The sequence below is a fragment of the Mobula birostris genome, chromosome 2, assembly GCF_030028105.1.
Source record: "Mobula birostris isolate sMobBir1 chromosome 2, sMobBir1.hap1, whole genome shotgun sequence".
NCBI classification, from domain to species: Eukaryota; Metazoa; Chordata; class Chondrichthyes; order Myliobatiformes; family Myliobatidae; genus Mobula; species Mobula birostris.
In genome coordinates, this window is record NC_092371.1 from 97,390,893 (window position 1) to 97,409,705 (window position 18,813).

The window sequence follows — 18,813 nt, forward strand, 5'->3', positions numbered from 1 at the left end:
CAATTGTGCACGGTAACTCGGCTCCTGCAACAACTCTGGAGGTACTGTTTAACACCACCATGTCGCTTTGTATACTGTGCATTTTTGTGTAAACAAAATGCTATATCCATACTTCACAAAACAAGGATTATTAGTTGGTTTTCTTCAGCGTTTTCATTGTTTTCAATCATATTTGGAAATATGACATATTCATTAAAAGCAGTGTTATATTTGAATTAACTCCAAAATATTTTCTTGGAACATTTATCGTTTTGATATACTAAATCGATGGTCAACTGTCATGGTCCGATCCGTAATGTCCGCGTTCCGGTTCATGGACCGGTTCAGCGATCCTTATTCCGGGTCTGCCAATTTTCCCTTGTTCTGTTGGTGCCTTAACTGAGGCACATGACTCTCTTTTTGGGCTGGCTACATAAACAGCTTCTGGGTTCAGCTTCAGTTGCTGGACTGTTCCCTTCCTTTCCCTTCACTTTCCTCCTGAAGCCTTGCCTGCAAGATCTGCCTGAAGCGTTGCCTGCAGCCTCGTCTGCGTCCTCACCTGTATCACTGTCAATTTCTACTGCCGGAGCAAGACCAGAGCCTTGCGGTGTCTAGATAAGGAACTGTATTTTTGTTGTTTGGAACTGTCTCTTTATGTCCACACCTTCGCTAGGTAGGTCTGGCCGTTTGCTGTTACCTTGTGTTGGGAGCCGTCTCTTGTGTCTCTGCCTTCGCTAGGTAGGTCCAGCCGTTTGCCGCTACCTTGTGTTGTGAAGTGTCTTGTCATGTTCAGCATTCTGTGTATGAGTCCCGGCTCTACATCCTGTTCCCAAGGAGGGGGTCCCAGCTCTGTGTTCCATGTTCCTGTCTCCCAAGATTACCAAGGTTCTGTGTTCTGCGTTCCTGTCTCCCAAGGTTACTGAGGCTCTCTGTTCTGCGTTCCTGTCTCCCAAGACCAAGTCTTAGCTTCGTGTCCTCATCCAGTTCTGGTCCTGCTTCCTGCCCAGGAGTCCCGCGTCCTGCCGTCACGTCCAGTCCTGTTGCCTTGTCACGTCTTTTCCTCGCCTGGATCCGGAGTCCGAGCCTGAGTCAAGACCCAGGTTTCGGGTCACCGTCCAGTCTCTGGCTCGGAGTACTTGGCCAGGTTCCAAGTTCCTTGTTTCTCGGCCAGGTCATGCTTTCCTAGCCAAGTCCTAGCCCAAGTCTGAGTCCTTGTCCTGTTCCAAGTACTTCAGTGTCTGCGTCTTGCATTTGGGTCCGGCGCCAATGGCCCACTTATGACATCAACAGCTGATAGGAGAAACAGAAATTGAAAAACAAGACAAAGCAAATAGACTGGATAAGCAATATTGTCAACGTTAGTATGAAGAAAACACACTTTTGAGGACTTAGCCAGGCTACAGAATAATTTCTACCTCATATTGCGCAAAGAGGATGGGTTTGTTGATATTCTGGCAATTAGGTAGAATTTAGGGAAAGGCAATAATATGGGGAAATGTTATATAAAGTTTGACAGTGATTGACAAAATTAGAAATACCCGTATTAAATCGAAACAAAAAAAAAACAAGAAAAGTACGAGGCATAAACTAGATGTAATAAATTGAGAAATCCTATTAAGTGTATGACAGCGAACTACCATTGAGTAACCTTTAATGAAATATAGATTACTGTTACAGCAAACGAGTCTATAGAGTAGACATATATATATATCTTCCGATAACATTTTAGGCACCTCTACATCACTGGATCGCAATGTAATTAATATATTTATTGATTCTGTTGGTTTCTCCAAGGAAATTTCAGGACCTGAAAGATCAACGTTTGCGACTTTATCTTCTGCAACAGTGGCGGAAGCCTCGCACAACGCAGCTTTGGAAGTCGTTTATTCTCATCCTGTGATAAAAAATACTACCCGTATTTCAGCAGAGACGGTATGCTGTCTTACACAATAAAATATTTCAAGCGAACTGAGGAAACAGACAGCTAGATATCGAGCTATGTGGGACTTACTGGACCGATAAACAATTAAGGGTAGATGTCCTTTTCAAGGTGACACAATAGCTCTTGTGGTAGAGCTGCTGCTTCACAGCTCCGGCGACTCGTGTTCTGCTGCTGTACCTTTAGACTTTGGACATTCTCCCTCTGACTGTGTGGGAATCCTCTGGGTGTTCTGTCACCCTTCCGCAACCCAGGGATTAACTGGCCAGTGTAAATTGGACCCAATGTGTGGGGAAATGGAGGGATATGAGAACTGGGTATCTGAATAGGCCACAAAGAAATTAGAGGAAGAATGGAGTTCCTCTTTATACCATCAGAGATGCGGAAACAAATTACGTCGCTTTGAATAATAATTATATAGGTAAAGGGTGAAGGACAGACATGTTATAAAGGCCAGTTAGCATTGTCTGGAAATGTGTTTACTGCTACATTCCAGATTACAGCCACGACAGGACTAAATTGCTAGAATTTGTAAAGACTAATCAATCATCTATCTATTTATGTATGGATGGATGGATAAGTAGATATATACGTGTGTGTGTGTGTGTGTGCGTGTGTGTGTGTGTATGTGAGTGAGTGTGATAAAAGGCAATGAAACTGTCACTATTCCCTATACCTACAGGCAGAATATGCAGCTTTGAAAATCTGTAAAGCAGCCCCCAAGGCACAGAGCGGAGATGAGGATGAAATGTGTGTAGTTTACTCCCAAGTGCTGCGTAAAGAGAAAATTTAAGCTGACGTTCGGACACCCTCCTTCCAGCAACTGCAACTCGCTATCACCGCTTCCGACAAGACTTTGACCAGCAAAGCAAATAGATTCTGAGAATCTGCAATGAAATCAGAAATCGCTGAAGTCGTGTAGTGCGTTAGATAGATAGTGTTACAAGCGAAGCTTGGCTGTTATCTCCCTTGCCGTGCATCATCATAACATTTTGCATTTTAATCAGTTCGCCCTCTGAGAACCATTTGCTGTTTTCACCACCTTTTGCTCCGTAACACCTTAAAGCTGAATTTCAGTTCTGATGAAAGGTCATGAACCTTGGTGCTTTTGCTTTGTTCCTCACTCTGAAAGTACCGTCTGATAAAATGAACATGCTCAATATTCTTGATTTTATTGAAAATGCCGTAACGTGACTGACCAGGCATGGGAAATTTCCAGTCCAATTTATAAGTGTACTATTGTACTTCCTGACACGAATGGTGCTCGGTCTTGAACCAAGCATCTGTGAAATGTGAGAGCCGGAGACTAATGTTCAATGGGGAAGGATTGTTCTATAGATTGCCGCCTGCCTCGTTTCACGGAGGTATGTCTATGTTGAGGTTTCACATTAACCTGTAATCCGCGTCAAATAGCAACGACATCGATCCCCGTCAACATCAGTGAGACCCACCACACAGGACATGCTCTCCTCTCGCTGCTGCCGCCAGGAAGAAGGAAATGGAGCCACAAGACTCATACCACCAGTTTCAGGAGCAGTTACTATCCCTCAATTATCAGGCTCTTGAACCAAAGAGAATGACTTCACCCAGCTTCACTTGTACCATTTTTGAAATGTTCTCATGACCAATGGGCTCACTAGTCATCTCATGTTCTCGATATGTATTGTTAAATATTTATGAATTCTATTTCTTATTTTTCTATGCAGTTTGTTACCTTCTGCACTCTGATTGATCTCCCTAGTTGGGCGGTCTCTCATTGACTCATTATGGTTATTACTCTATAGGTTTATTTAGTATTAATTAGGAAATGATTCTCAAGGTTGTATGTTGTGACATATATGTGCATTGATAATAAATTTGCTTTGAACTTTGAATTAAACACTCCCTGATTAATGAGAATGTAAATTCCTGAATCTAGAGATCCGTGCCGACAGAGAGTGAAAATCACAAGAAAAGCTCCAGATGCTGAAAACCTGCGCTAAAAAAAAAACAAAATGCTCAGTGGCGTTTGGGGAAGGGATCCAATAGGTCCGGCAACTCGATGGCAAGAGAAACGGTCAAAGTTTCGGGTCTGCGATCCTTCACCAGAACTGTGAGTGACTACTTCCGTGCTCAAGTCGCGAACTCTGTTCTGACCCCGCGGTCTAAGTTTATAAACGGGAAAGCAAAATGGCAGCCTTCCACTAACAGGCTCTCCGCAGTCACCAGATACTGATAAACCTACACCCACGCACACATCACCAATACCCTGAAACCAAAACTAGGAGACAGAAATCTCCCTGCACTTACTGGTTCAGATGAAGCCAGCAGCGACACCTCCTTCGCCTCGAAACTGTTGCAGTTCCAGCCCCCGTCGATATTTTAAAATTACTTAAATCTCATCACTACTTTCTAACTCCTTCCTTGCCAGATACTGTTACTCGACCAGCACTTCCACATTAACACGGCGCTTTCACACAGATTCAGACTCGATAGGTATTTGCGTGCAATCAGCGGTGATCGGATAAATTACCCACAGACATTACAAGCAGAAAAATGCCACCGCAGTCTATGGCCTAACGCCTTCAATTTGCTTCTGGCCCACACAGTCATAGCAATTCTTGTATGTTATGCACCCTAACCTAATTATTTATTTTTTATATAGATGCACCGAGTAGAGGCTCTTCCATAAACGCTAGAGAACTGAGTTGAAATCTGACCTCTGACCCTGACCCTGCGGAGTTTGCAAGCTCTCCCCGTGGGTGCTCCGCTTTCTTCTTTTCTTCTAAAGACGTGCGGCTTGTGAGGTTCATTACCACTATAATTTTCCTGAAAGCGTAGATGAATTGGGGATGGGTAGCGGAGAGAGAACGCGAATGTGAGAACAACAATAAAAAATGGGATTGTTATAGGACTACTGTAAATCGGCAGTCGATGAGACAGAAACAGTATCTGTTGAGCTACTCGCCTGTTACCCAATACTCTTCCCATATCCTATGTCTGTCCGGCAGGGATTACAACTTTTCTCTGCTCATAAAGCATTTTGCTGCTGGGATATCGTCGGCGTTGTCTGGACACTACTAAAATTATCCTCTCCTCGATGCAACTGTTCTCTCCAATGAACAGTCTTAATTATCCCACCAATTTAAATCTACTTCAGATCCTTGTTTATTTCCTGCCGGTCCAGCTTCACTCTTAACCAAGTCCTATAATTAGACAAATACCGCTTTTTCTTTTACAAACTATTTTACTCTTCTGGAGCAAATTAACTCCTCAGTTCACTGGCTGCATAACGTTAATGTTTTCTTTATCCGGGGAATTATTTGGCTATGAATGCAAGAGGAACGCAGAAGAAAATCATGGAAACTTTACACTTTCTTGCTTTTTCAAGATGTTTCCTATAGTATGTTTTAGGATTCCTGGAATGTCTTCTCTCACCTTTCCCGCTCATTAAGAGCATCCTCTCACCTCACTGATGCCCCCATTAACCAGAACTACTCCCCAGAGTGTCATTTTAGTCTCCAGATCTACCAATCATTCCTCCAAATCCATATCCCAACTTTACTGACCCATCCCCAAATCTTCCCTTCTATGGCCAGATCTTGCCAGCCTTCTCCTGAATCCCCAAGCATTCACCCAACTTTCCAACCTGTCCCCAATCTCCCCTACTCAACGAACCTATCGTCCTTGAGTACTACAACCGCCCCTCACTTCGTCGCTCAGCCCCTAATCTTCCCACCTCCCTCTATTCACCTATTTCTCCCACTTTATTCCCAGTTAGCGTCTTGAAACATCGTATTTCGCAAGTTTCTGTTTTAAATATGCGTTACTTGTTTCAGCTCAGCCTCGGCAATTTTTATCAGATAAATAAAACTGTGTATGTTAGAAATAACACCGAACAAATAACTGGCGATTTAAACATCCAGTGGTACACATAGGAATTGATTTTTGCTGCGAAGGCCGCACGGTCAAGGAGTCAGCGGCTACCCAGCGATCCCACCGCCCCGACTGTCTTCCGATCGGCTGGTGGCAGAGCTGCTCGTCCAATGTACATATCAGGTTAGCAATTAGATCTGACCGCTGGTAAAGGAAAGAAAGAGTGCTGTTTAAAATCGGGCAAAATGCTAAACGGACAAAGAATGTGGTTAAAAATGATGGGAGATTAATGCAAGGAATGTATCTCAAAATTGTCTTTGTAATGTATCGGCAGAATAGTTGTTGCTTCATTTACGGAAATTGGTGGTATGTATCCTCTCAAAGGTGTGAATAAAGGAAGTCTAGTAAAGTTGGTGAAATTGCAACAGTTCTACTGCAGTACTTCTACTTACTGGAGTTCTCACGAAAGATGTTGCTTTGTTGTTAGTCAGAGCAACAGACGCATAAAGGTCACAATACCTCATCTCTGTTTTATACCATCCTCCGATTGCGAAAGTTCTCGCCACGGAGTGCAATATGCTCTGGCTACCTGCGAGGGTTGCTTTTAAAGTGACTAAGAAGTGTGAAGTGTAAATGAAGGATATTTCAGCCAATTATTTAACGCAGAGCTATGTTTCAATTCAATTTAATTCTGCTGTTATAAATTTGCCTCTTCGAGCACAATCTCAAATCACTGGCTACCGAATCATTCATTACTAATTTTATTATTCTCCAATTCATCAGTTCCATTTTTTTTCAGCTTTTCAGCTTCCCATCTTCCATTGTCTACTCGACATTATAATTCTGGCAGGTAAATCCTAAAGCATTGCTCCCCTGCATGTTCTGCCACATTCAGACTCCTAACCCACCATAAATACATTTTAAGACCCGCCGACACGTTTACACCCCACCATGAGCAAGCAGCGCAGAAAGCTAATCTAGGGTTGGTGAGGCGGCAGTAAAGGGTTCGGGTGGGTTAAACAGACCACGCTCTCTCCCACTTTTCCCATAAAATAAACTTATGGCTGCAAAAATCATGGGTTCGTTTTTAGGGCCCCGTTATATTTGACACAGTTACCTTGCCTGATATATTGAAGTAGTGTTTTAACGTGGCAGATCATCCAACCCATATATCATAGAAACATAGAAAACCTAAAGAACAATAAAGGCCTTCCGGCCGACAAAGCTTTGCCGAGCTTGTCCTTACTTAGAACTACCTGGGCTCACCCACAGCCCTCTATATTTCTATGCTCCATGTATCCATCCAGGAGGCTCTTAAAAGACCCTATCGTATCCACCACCTGCAGCCCATTCTACGCACTCACCATTCTCTGTGTAAAAAACTTACACCTGATATCTCCTCTGTACCTATTTCCAAGCACCTTAAAACTATGCCCTCTTGTGCTAGCCATTTCAGCCCTGGCAAAAAGGCTCTGACTATCCACATAGTCAATGTCTCTCATTATCTTGTACACCTCTATCAGGTCACCTCTCATCCTCCATTGCTCCAAGGAAAAAAGGCCGTGTTCACTCAACCTATTCTCATAAGGCATGCTCCCCAATCCAGACAACATCCTTGTAAATCTCCTCTGCACCCTTTCTATTGTTTCCACATCTTTCCTGTAGTGAGGGGACCAGAACTGAGAACAGTACTCCAAGTGGGGTCTGACCAGGGTCCTATATAGCTGCAACATTACCTCTTGGCTCCTAAACTCAATCCCATGATTGATGAAGGCCAATGCACTGTATGCCTTCTTAACCACAGAGTTAACTTGCAAAGCAGCTTTGAGTGTCTTATGGACATGGACCCCAAGATCCCTCTGATCCTCCATAATGCCAAGGGTCTTGCCATTAATACTATATTCTGCCATCATATTTGACCTACGAAAATGAACTACCTCACACTTATCTGGGTTGAACTCCATCTGCCACTTCTCAGCCCAGTTTTGTAACCTATCAATGTCCCGCTGTAACCTCTGACAGCCCTCCACACTATCCACAACACCCCCAACCATTGTGTCATCAGCAAATTTACTAACACATCCCTCTGCTTCCTCATCCAGGTCATTTATAAAAATCACGAAGAGTAGGGGTCCCGGAACAGATCCCTGAGGCACACCACTGGTCAGCAGCCTCCATGCAGAATGTGACCCATCTACAATCACTCTTTGCCTTCTGTGGGCAAGCTGGTTCTGGATCCACAAAGCAATGTCACCTTGGATCCCATGCCTCCTTATATTTCTCAATTAGCCTTGCATGGGGTACCTTCTCAAATGCCTAGCTAAAATCCATATCTCTGGTTCTACCTTCATCAATGCGTTTAGTCACATCTTCAAAAAAAATCAATCAGGCTCATAAGGTATGACCTGCCTTTGACAAAGCCAAACCGACTATTCCTAATCATATTATGCCTCTCCAAATGTTCATAAATCCTGCCTCTCAGGATCTTCTCCATCAACTTACCAACCACTGAAGTAAGACTCACTGGTCTATAATTTCCTGGGCTCTCATAACTGCCTTTTTTGGAAAAGGGAACAACATCCACAACCCTCCATCCTCCAGAACCTCTCCCATCCTCATTGATGATGCAAAGATCATCACCAGAGGCTCAGCAATCTCCTCCCTTGCTTCCTACAGTAACCTAGGGTGCATCCTATCCTGCCCCGGTGACTTATCCAACTTGATGCTTTCCAAAAGCTCCAGCACATCCTCTTCCTTAATATCTACATGCTCAAGCTTTTCAGTCCACTGCAAGTCATCCCTAAAATCGCCAAGATCCTTTTCTGCAGTGAATTCTGAAGCAAAATATTCTTTAAGCACCTCTGTCATCTCCTCCAGTTCCATACACAATTTTCTACTGTCACACTTGATTGGTCCTATTCTCTCATGTCTTGTCCTCTTGCAATTCACATACTTGTAGAATGCCTTGGGGTTTTCCTTAATCCTGTCCGCCAAGGCCTTCTCATGGCCCCTTCTAGCTCTCCCAATTTCATTCTTAAGCACCTTCCTGCTAGCCTTATAATCCTCTAGATCTCTGTCAGTCTTAGTTTTTTGAACCTTTCATAAGCTCTTCTTTTCTTCTTGACTGGATTTACAACAGCCTTTGTACACCCCAGTTCCTATACCCTACCATCCTTTTCCTGTCTCATTGGTAGGTATCTACGCAGAACCCCACACAAATGTCCCCTGAACATTTGCCACTTTTCTTCCATACATTTCCCTGAGAAATTCTGTTTCCAATTTATGCTTCCAAGTTCCTGCCTGATAGCCTCATACCTCTCCTTACTCCAATTAAACGTTTCCTTCTCCAATGGTATGGTAAAGAAGATAGAATTGTGATCACTATCTCCAAAGTGCTCTCCCACTGAGAGATCTGACACCTGACCAGGTTCATTTCCCAATACCAGATCAAGTACAGCCTCTCCTCTTGTAGGCTTATCTACATATTGTGTGAAGAAACCTTCCTGAACACACATAACAAACTCCACCCAATCTAAACTCCTCACTCTATGGAGATGCCAATCAATATTTGGGAAATTAAAATCTCCCACCACAAGAACTCTATAATTATTACTCCCTTCCAGAATCTGTCTCCCTATCTACTCCTCGAAGATCCCTGTTACTATTGGGTGGTCTATAAAAAACGCCCAGTAGAGTTATTGACCCCTTCCTATACCTAACTTCCACCCACAGTGACTTCGTAGAGAACCCTTCCATGACTTCCTCCTTTTCTGCAGCCATGACACAATCTCTGATCATCACTGCCATGCCCCCACCTCTATTGCCTCCCTCCATGGCCTTGCTGAAACAGCTAAAGCCTGGCACTTGAAGTAGCCATTCCTACCCCTGCACCATCTAAGTCTCTGTAATGGCCACAACATCATTGCTCTAAGTGCAGATACATGCTCTAAACTCATCCACTTTATTCATAATACTCCTCGATTTAAAATAAACACATCTCAAACCATTGGTCTGCGCGCATCCCTTCTCTATCACCTGCCTGTCCTCCCTTTCACACTATCTCCAAGCTTTCTCTATTTGTGAGCCAACCTCCCTTTCCTCCATCACTTCAGTTGGGTTCCCACCCTCCAACAATTCTAGTTTAAACTCTCCCTATTAGCCTTTGCAAATCTCCCCGCCAAGATATTGGTCCCCCTCAGATTCAAGTGCAACCCGTCCTTTTTGTACAGGTCACGCCTGCCCCAGAAGAGGTTCCAATGATCTGGAAATATGAATCCCTGCCCCCCTGCTCCAATCCCTCAGCCATACATTTATCCTCCACCTCATTCTATTCCTATACTCACTGTCATGTGGCACAGGCAGTAATCCCGAGATTACTACCTTTGAGGTCCTGCTTCACAACTTCCTTCCTAACTCCGGCAGTTATTGGCAGTTTATTGTTTTATGTTGGAAAGTTGGTAGATTGGCAACTTCTTCTGGAGGAAAGGCAGAAATCTTTCATGGAAGATTTATTTAAAGCTAATTTTTTTACCTTTAATTGATCAGATTAAACTTTTGTTTACTAAATAGTCATCAATCTCTTTGTCTCGGATCGGTCGGATCAATGCTATTAAGATAATTATTTTGCCTAAATTTCTATATGTATTTCAATCGGTTCCAATTTTTATTCCAAAATCTTTTTTTGATAATGTTGATCCAAAAATTTCTTCATATGTATGGCCGAACCAAAACCCTAGGCTAAGTAAAAGGCATTTACAGAAATCTAAAAAAGAGGGGGGGCTAGCGCTCCCGAATTTCAGATTCTACTATTGGATATTCAATTAATATTCGATTTATAATTTTGGTTACAAGACTTGAATGCAATTTCATGTCCACATTGGGTAAATCTTGAATGTAATTCGTTACAGGGGTTTTCATTGGGTTCTGTTTTAGGGACTTCGCTTCCTTTCATTCTTTCTAAATTGTATAAACAAGTGAATAATCCAATAGTTAAGCATACCTTACATATATAGTTTCAATTTCGAAAATTTTTGGGTTGAACCAATTTATTTTAGCAAATCCTATTACAGATATACCTAATTTCTTTTTCCATCCTTCCATTATGGATCAAGCTTATTTAGATTGGAGAATCAAAGGCCTAGTACGATTTCATGATTTATTTTTGGATAATTGTTTTATGTCCTTCAATCAACTATCTATTAAATATAATTTACCTAGGTCTCACTTTTTTAGATATCTACAGGTCAGAAACTTTTTATTTTCTGTTTCTCCTAATTTTCCACACTTATATCCAATGGATATTTTGGAAAAAATTTTAGATTTAAGTCTTTCTCAGAAAGGCGTTGTAGCAATTATTTATAATATATTATGAATTTATGTCCTGATGTATCTAATAAAATTAAAATTGATTGGGAAAGAGAACTTAAGATCACTGTACCAATTGAAAAATGGGAAAAAATTCTTTAATTAGTTAATTCTTCTTCTGTATGTGCTAAACATGCGTTGATACAGTTTAAAGTAGTGCACAGGGCTCATATGCCCAAAGATAAATTACCTGGTTATTACTCTTACATAAATTCTATATGTGATAGATCTCCAAGATAGCTTCTTTAACTCACATGTTTTGGTCATGTCCTTTGTTGAAAAAATATTGGAAAGATATTTTTGATATTATTTCAACGGTTCTGAATATAGATTTACAACCTCACCCAATTACTGCTATTTTTGGATGACCGATGATAGAATCTAATCATTTAACTTTTTCAGCTCATCAGATCGTATTTCTTACTTTAATGGCTAGAAGATCTATTTTGCTGAATTGGAAAGAGATTAACCCTCCTACCATATTCCATTGGTTTCCACAAACTATTTTGTGTTTAAATTTGGAAAAAATTAGAAGTATTGTTTATGACCCTTCCATTAAATTCAAAAAGACTTGGAGGCTGTTTATTCAGTATTTTCATATGATGTAATTTGACTATTTCCAAACTTAGTTTACTTCTCTGTAATTTTGGTTGAGTGGAACGGAGTCGTCGACACTCAGGTTTTCTTTTCTCTCATTTTTTACAATGTTAAAACAGTCCAGGTCTTTTTTTTAGTTTAGTTGATTAATTTTGTTTTGATTAGTTTTCTTTTGGGGGGGGGGTATTATTTTTTTTCCTTTTTCATGATTTTTTTAGATATTTTTCTTTGTTTTATATTATTCATTTGTATCCTATATTATTGGGAGTTTTATCATTTAAGTATTACTGTATCTGGCTTTATAATCACTCATGTTAATTATAACAATGTATTCCCATAAACTTCGTACTACTACCATGTTATGTTTGTATCTTTATGAAACTAATAAAAAGATTGAAAAAGAAAGAAATCTTTCATGTTGTTATGCTGACTACCCAATAAAAAAATATTTGATTCTGTCCCACACGCATGGTTAATATATGTTCTTAATATATATAAACTACACCCAATACCTGCGAAATTCCTACAACATCTTATGAATTACCCTATCCACTGACAACCATATCAAAATAAACTGATGCATTTTCCAGGGCAACTCCCTAATCCCACCGTGGTTTTGTCTAGATTTAAATATGCTCTTTATTTTATAGAATCGAATGAAAATAGGCTATTAAATCAGAAACAATCACGCAAACTATACCCAGAGAATCTGAAATTATACGCTCCTTCATCAGTAAAACTTAAGAACTCAATTCAATTACTGGAATTATTTTCTATAGATATAAACATGAACTTTGGACTAAATAAGTATAGAACATCAAACATAAAGAAAGGATCAATTGTGCTGGTAGAATATACAAACGTTTGTAGAACAGAGAAGCAGGATACAATGCAACTGATGGATGAATATGAACTGTATAAATATCTGGGATATCAATAAGCAAAGGAAATAGATCATAGTGTAACAAAGGGACTTTTTGACAGAATTTACTTCAAGGCATAAGAAAATCTGCCAAATAGAGCTCAATAGTAAACATATATCAAAGATAATATACACCTTTGCTATACCCATATTAACATATTCTTTTGACATAATTTCTTAATCCAAAACCAATCTGGAAAATTTTCAAATAAAGATAAGAACTAAAATGACAAATTTTAAAAAGCATTACGTACATGCAAATGTGCTAAGATTAACATAACCTAGGACGGAAGTGGGCCAGCTGGTGGTGTAATTCAAGGCAGATGGTCCTGAGTTCAAACACAGCCAGGTCTCAAAATGACCAGCAGCAGTATCTGCGCAGAAGAAATGCCTGGCAATCTACTTCTGTATCTTGCCATGATAAACCCTATGGTTCCATGAAGTTACAAAAAGTCAGATTTGACTAAACGACTGAACAACAAGGAACAGATGTAAGAAGAGGAATAACAGATACAAAAAAGAACACAACAGAAAGATAATATTTTAATGATATATTTTCATCATCTAAAGCAGGACTCTTCACAAGCATATGCAATTCTGGTAAGAAGCACACACCACTAAACTTAAATGAAAGTACAAACCAGAAAAAAAATGAAGAAGTTATCACTGCAGAAGAAAATTTAACCAATGGATGAGCTGGATGCTCCATGGAAGACATCCCCATGATCCAGGTCCACATCCAGACTAGATGTTGAATACCTGGCTCAGAGTTGGAGCCCTCTTCCCAGAAACAGAGGGGTTCCTTGTGGAAATTGAGGACCAGGTAGTTAACACAAAAATGATTAAAAATACATAATAAAAGACCAACTTATAAATGCAGAAAATGCCAAGAAAGAACAGAAACAATCCAACACATTACAGGATCATGCAACAGTTTAACTCAATCTGATTAATTACACAGGCACAAACAATTGGCAAACATCATTCTCCAAAATCTTGCTTTAAAATACAAACTCATGAAAGACACCATATCTTTCTGTAAATAAAAGACTGATCCAGATTTAGAGTCCAAATCCTACAACTTATATTATGACCAATCCATTATATTAGACAGGGCAATCCATAATAAATATCCAAATATTAAAAAAAACAGAATAAACAAGGATACAGCCATTCCAAACACACACGACATATGGTCAGTTCAAGTCAGGTCAAGTTTATAGCCATTTAACTATATACATGGATACTGTCAAATAAGACAGCATTTCACCAAACCAGGGTGTAAAGTACTGTAGTATACATAACACACATTACATATTATAACTTATGAAAGTACAGATGAAATCTACAGATGGATTACATATAAATAAACAAACTAAAGTGCACAAATTAAATATTGTAAGGTACAGAACAGATTAACCAGTGACACTTTGCAGGCAGTATGACAGGAATTTCAGAAGCCGAATGACCTGAGGGAAGAAACCGTTTCCCATCCGAACTGTTCTAGTTTTTTATGCATTGGAGTCTCCTGCCTGATGGTGTAAAATCAAAGAGGATGCTGGATGGATGGGTGGGTGGGACCCTTGATAATACTGTAGGGTTCTCAGTAATATTAGCTGGACTGTTACCTGTTAATTGCCTATTACAAAATGGCTTCTCTGAAGTGATAAACTAAAATGCTCTCTCATACTGTTAACTGCTGAGTAAGGAATTCTCTGTGGCGGTATGTTTGGGTTATAGTTAGTGATACTGGAAATTGTATTCATTTGCTAGCCAATGGAAGTCATGTTATGCTATCTCATATGTGTGTGCTCAGCTGAGGATCGGGAGCTATTTCGGGAGGCGAGCGGAGAGAACGGACGTGCAGGGAATGGACAGCGGTTCCAGGGCAGCAGATACCAGACCTCGGGGGTTCAGATGGTGGCCGGAGTCTCGGAAGGACGTTGTGGATGGAATCAGATGCATGAGCTCCAACATATTAAAATATTATGTGCACAAGACTGATAAGTTACCTATGTGGCGCCTTTTCTTTTAGTTGTTGCTACTAACCCATCACCAAAAATTGCTATAAAGTATATCTGTGACAGGAACTCCCAGGAACCAGGTACACTTAACTCCCTCTGTGGAGGAGACATACAACCACAGAGGGGGACAGTTCATCTGCACCTTCTTGAAGTCCACAATGATTTCCTTTGGTGATCCCCACTTTTAGACTTAGATTGTTCTTCTCACACTGGTCCATTCGCCACTCTACTTCCGCTCTGTACTCTGACTCAACATTTGAGGCCAACCACGACTGCGTCATCTGTAAGCTTGATGACATAGTTTGAGCTGAATCCTGTGACACAGTCACGGGTTGGCAGTGTGAACAGAAGCAGGCTGAGCATACCACCCTGAGGAGTGTGAGTGTTCAGCATAATGGAACTAGAAACATTGCTTGCCCACACGGACTGATTGTGGTTTTACCATTAAGAAGTCCAGGATCCAGTTGCAGAGGCAGATGTTGAGGCCCAGTGAGGACAGTTTCCCCACCAGCTTCTGGGGTATGATGGTTTTAAATGCTGAACTGGTTGATGTTAATGCCACTGAATGATAGTCAATTAGGCTGACTACTCCTCACTTTCTTTGGCACAGAAATCAATAAGTGAAATACACCAGAAATATACTGAATTAAAAAGGAAATTGAAAGACTATAGAACATGAACAAGGTATACATTGTCTCAATAGTAATATCTACAACAGGTATCATCCCAAAGGCACTACACAATTAGGTCTATTCAGCAATACTTATGTTAACTTTCAGAAAGCCACAATACTAAACATGATGAGAATAGTCAGAAGTTTTTAGCAATTGAGGGATGAGTGTACTGGCTATGCCCATCCCTCAGGTTTTACCAACTTGAGCTGAAAAAAATTAAAATATAATAATAATAAGTAGAAGTATCCACCACTAAACTTAAATGAGAGCACAACCCAAAAATCCACAATTTTTCATTTTTATTGATTCTGAGTGCATGGTATTTGTGGCCTTTGTGTGGATGAGTCCACGAATAATGAATATTTTCGTGCAATAGTGCAGTCATTTTGGCAAATCAAAATTATTGCTTTCTTAAATCGAATCTCGAAATTAGCATTTAGTCCTGACGAAGGGTCTCGGCCTGAAACGTCGACTAGAGATGCTGCCTGGCCTGCTGCGTTCACCAGCAACTTTTATGTGTGTTGTTAGCAGTTAGTGCTCAGGCAAGATTTTCATTCATGTGGCATAAGTTATGGAGCAATCAGAATTCAGCAGAAATAAATTCTGCAGCTTATTAAACTTCAGCATTTACTTTTATTGTCTGAACATGGGTGGCTGATTCTCTTGGTTAAAAGAACCACAGATCAATAATCCATCAATTAGGTATCTGTCAGCACAATAACTTAGTTGTGTTCCATGACTTGGTACACAGAATCACATGAGGCTATTCTGCCCCTTAAAACTGTGATAGCATTCTATTAGATGATGGATAACCTGTAACTATTCCATATATCTACTTTTCCTACATAAACTACTACCCTTAGTTAAAAAAGATCAATCAATCTCAGATTAATCATTAACAATAGACCCAATAACAACTAGTAACACAAGAGTGAAGAACGGAATCTGGGGTAACAAATAAGATGTTGAGACCTTTCATCAGGACAGGACAAGCATAACTGATACTTGCTGAAGAGAATTCCAAATGTATCTTAACTAAATAACCTGGTCATAACTATTAGACAATACTTCATGGTCTAAGATTTCCAAACTAGTTTCTCTAAATGGCTTGAATATTTCAATCAAAGCATTACTTTCCAAATTGTAAAGAAAGTAAATTTAGTTCTTCTGGAGACTAAATATCAAACTGGTGGGATAACAGTGCACAGCCTCCTAAGCCAATGTACTCCTCCCCTAGTGTGGTACTTGGAAATGAATTACCTACATTTATATTATCAATCTTGAAAAGTTCAAAGTTCAAATTAATTTTGTTATCAAAGTATATACATGTATATGTCACCATATGCCCTGAAATTCATTTTCTTGCAAGAATCATAGTAAATACAAGAAACACAATAGAATTAATGAAAGAATATTCCTAACAGGACAGACAACCAATCAATGTGCAAAAGACAACAAACCGTGCAAATACCAAAATAAAAGAAATTATTTAATAATAATATCTTTCATGCTGCTTTCTTGCCCACCAGAAGGCATTTGACTCTGCACCACACTCATGCTTGATAGAAGTTCTTAATATATATAAACTACACCCAATACTTGTGAAATTCCTGCAATATCTAATGAAGCATTGTGTACTGTAATTACTGTATCCATTAACAACCAAGAAAGAACAACCACCATTATCAAAATAAACCGAGGTATTTTCCAGGGTGACTCTTTAAGTCCACTATGGTTCTGTCTAGCTTTAAAACTGCTCTCTAATTTACTGAATTAGACAAAAATTAGGTATCAAACCAGACACAACAAAATGAGCTATACCCTTGCACCCCTTCCATACATGGAATATTTGAAATTACTCCTTCATCAGTTAAGCTAAAGCAATTAATTCAAATAGTAGGACATTTTTTTAAGGATATAAGCATGGACTTTGGACAGGATAAATGCAGAACATTAAATTTAAAGAAAGGTGCAATAGAGTTAATAGAATATAAAACAGAGCAGCAGGATACAATACAATTCATGGATGATCGTGAAACATATAAGTATCCGCAATATCATTAAGGAAAGAAAACAGATCATAGTATGATAAAGGAAAAACTTTTGACAGAATTTATTTCAAGGCTTAAGAAAATCTGTCAAACAGAGCTTAATAGTAAAAATATAACAAAGGCAATAAATATCTTTGCTCTACCTATATTAATGTATTATTTTAGCATAATATCATGGTCCAAAATCTATCTGGAAAATTACAAAGAAAAATAAGAACTGAAATGACAAATTTCAGAAAACATTATGTACACTCGAACACGCTTGGATTAACACTGCCTAGCACAGAAGGGGGAGGATGAATAACAGACATTAAAAGTCTACACAACAGTCAGATAAAACTTCAAAGGCTATACTTACATTAATGATAACAGGAATCAGCACCACGCAAGCATATGCAATTCTGATAAGTACACACCACTAAACTTAAATGAAAGCACAACCCAGAAAAATGAAGACATTATCACTATTGAAGAAAAAGATTAACCAATGGAGGAGCATGACCATCCATGGAAAACATCCCTATGATCTGAGCAGACTAAATGTTGACAAGGAAGCATTGACTACGTGGCTCAGAGTTAGAGACTTCTTCCCAGAAACAGAAGGGTTCCTAGTGGCAATACAGGACCAGATAGCAAACATAAAAAATTATGAAAAATACGTAATAAAAGACCAAGATGATAAATGTAGAGACTGCCAAGAAAAAAAACAGAAACAACACAACACATTCCATGATCCCAGAGCAGCTTAACACAATATCATTACCTACACAGGCACAATCAAGTGGCAAACATTATTCATCAAAATCTTGCTTTAAAATATAAATTGAAATACAAACTCATAAATGAAATCACACATTGGTATAAATACAAGCCGGATCTGGTTTTAGAGTAAGAATACCCCAAATTATATTATGACTGATCAGCTATTTCTGATAGAGGAATCCATAACAACTGTCCAGATATAATAGTATAGGGTAAACAAGCAAGAACAACTTATTTAATAGATAAAGCCATTTCAAACACACAGAAATCAATAAGTGAAAAAGACCAGAAATATGCTGAATTAAAAGAGGAAATTGAAAGACTTTGGAATATGAACAAGGTATACATTGTCCCAATAGTAATATCTACAACAGGTGTCATCCCAAAGGCACTACACAATAGCATTAAACAATTGGGGCTACATAGCAGTATCTTTGTAAATCTTCAGAAAGCCACAGTACTAAACACCACTAGAATAGTCTGAAAGTTTCTAGCAATTAAGAAATGAGTGTGCTTGGCTGTGCCTGTACCTCAGGCTTCGCCAGCTTCAGCTGAGAAAAAATAAAAAGATTAATAACAAATACACAATAAATATCAAGAACATGAGGTGAAGAGTCCTTGAGTCCTTAGGTAGTGGGAAAAGTTC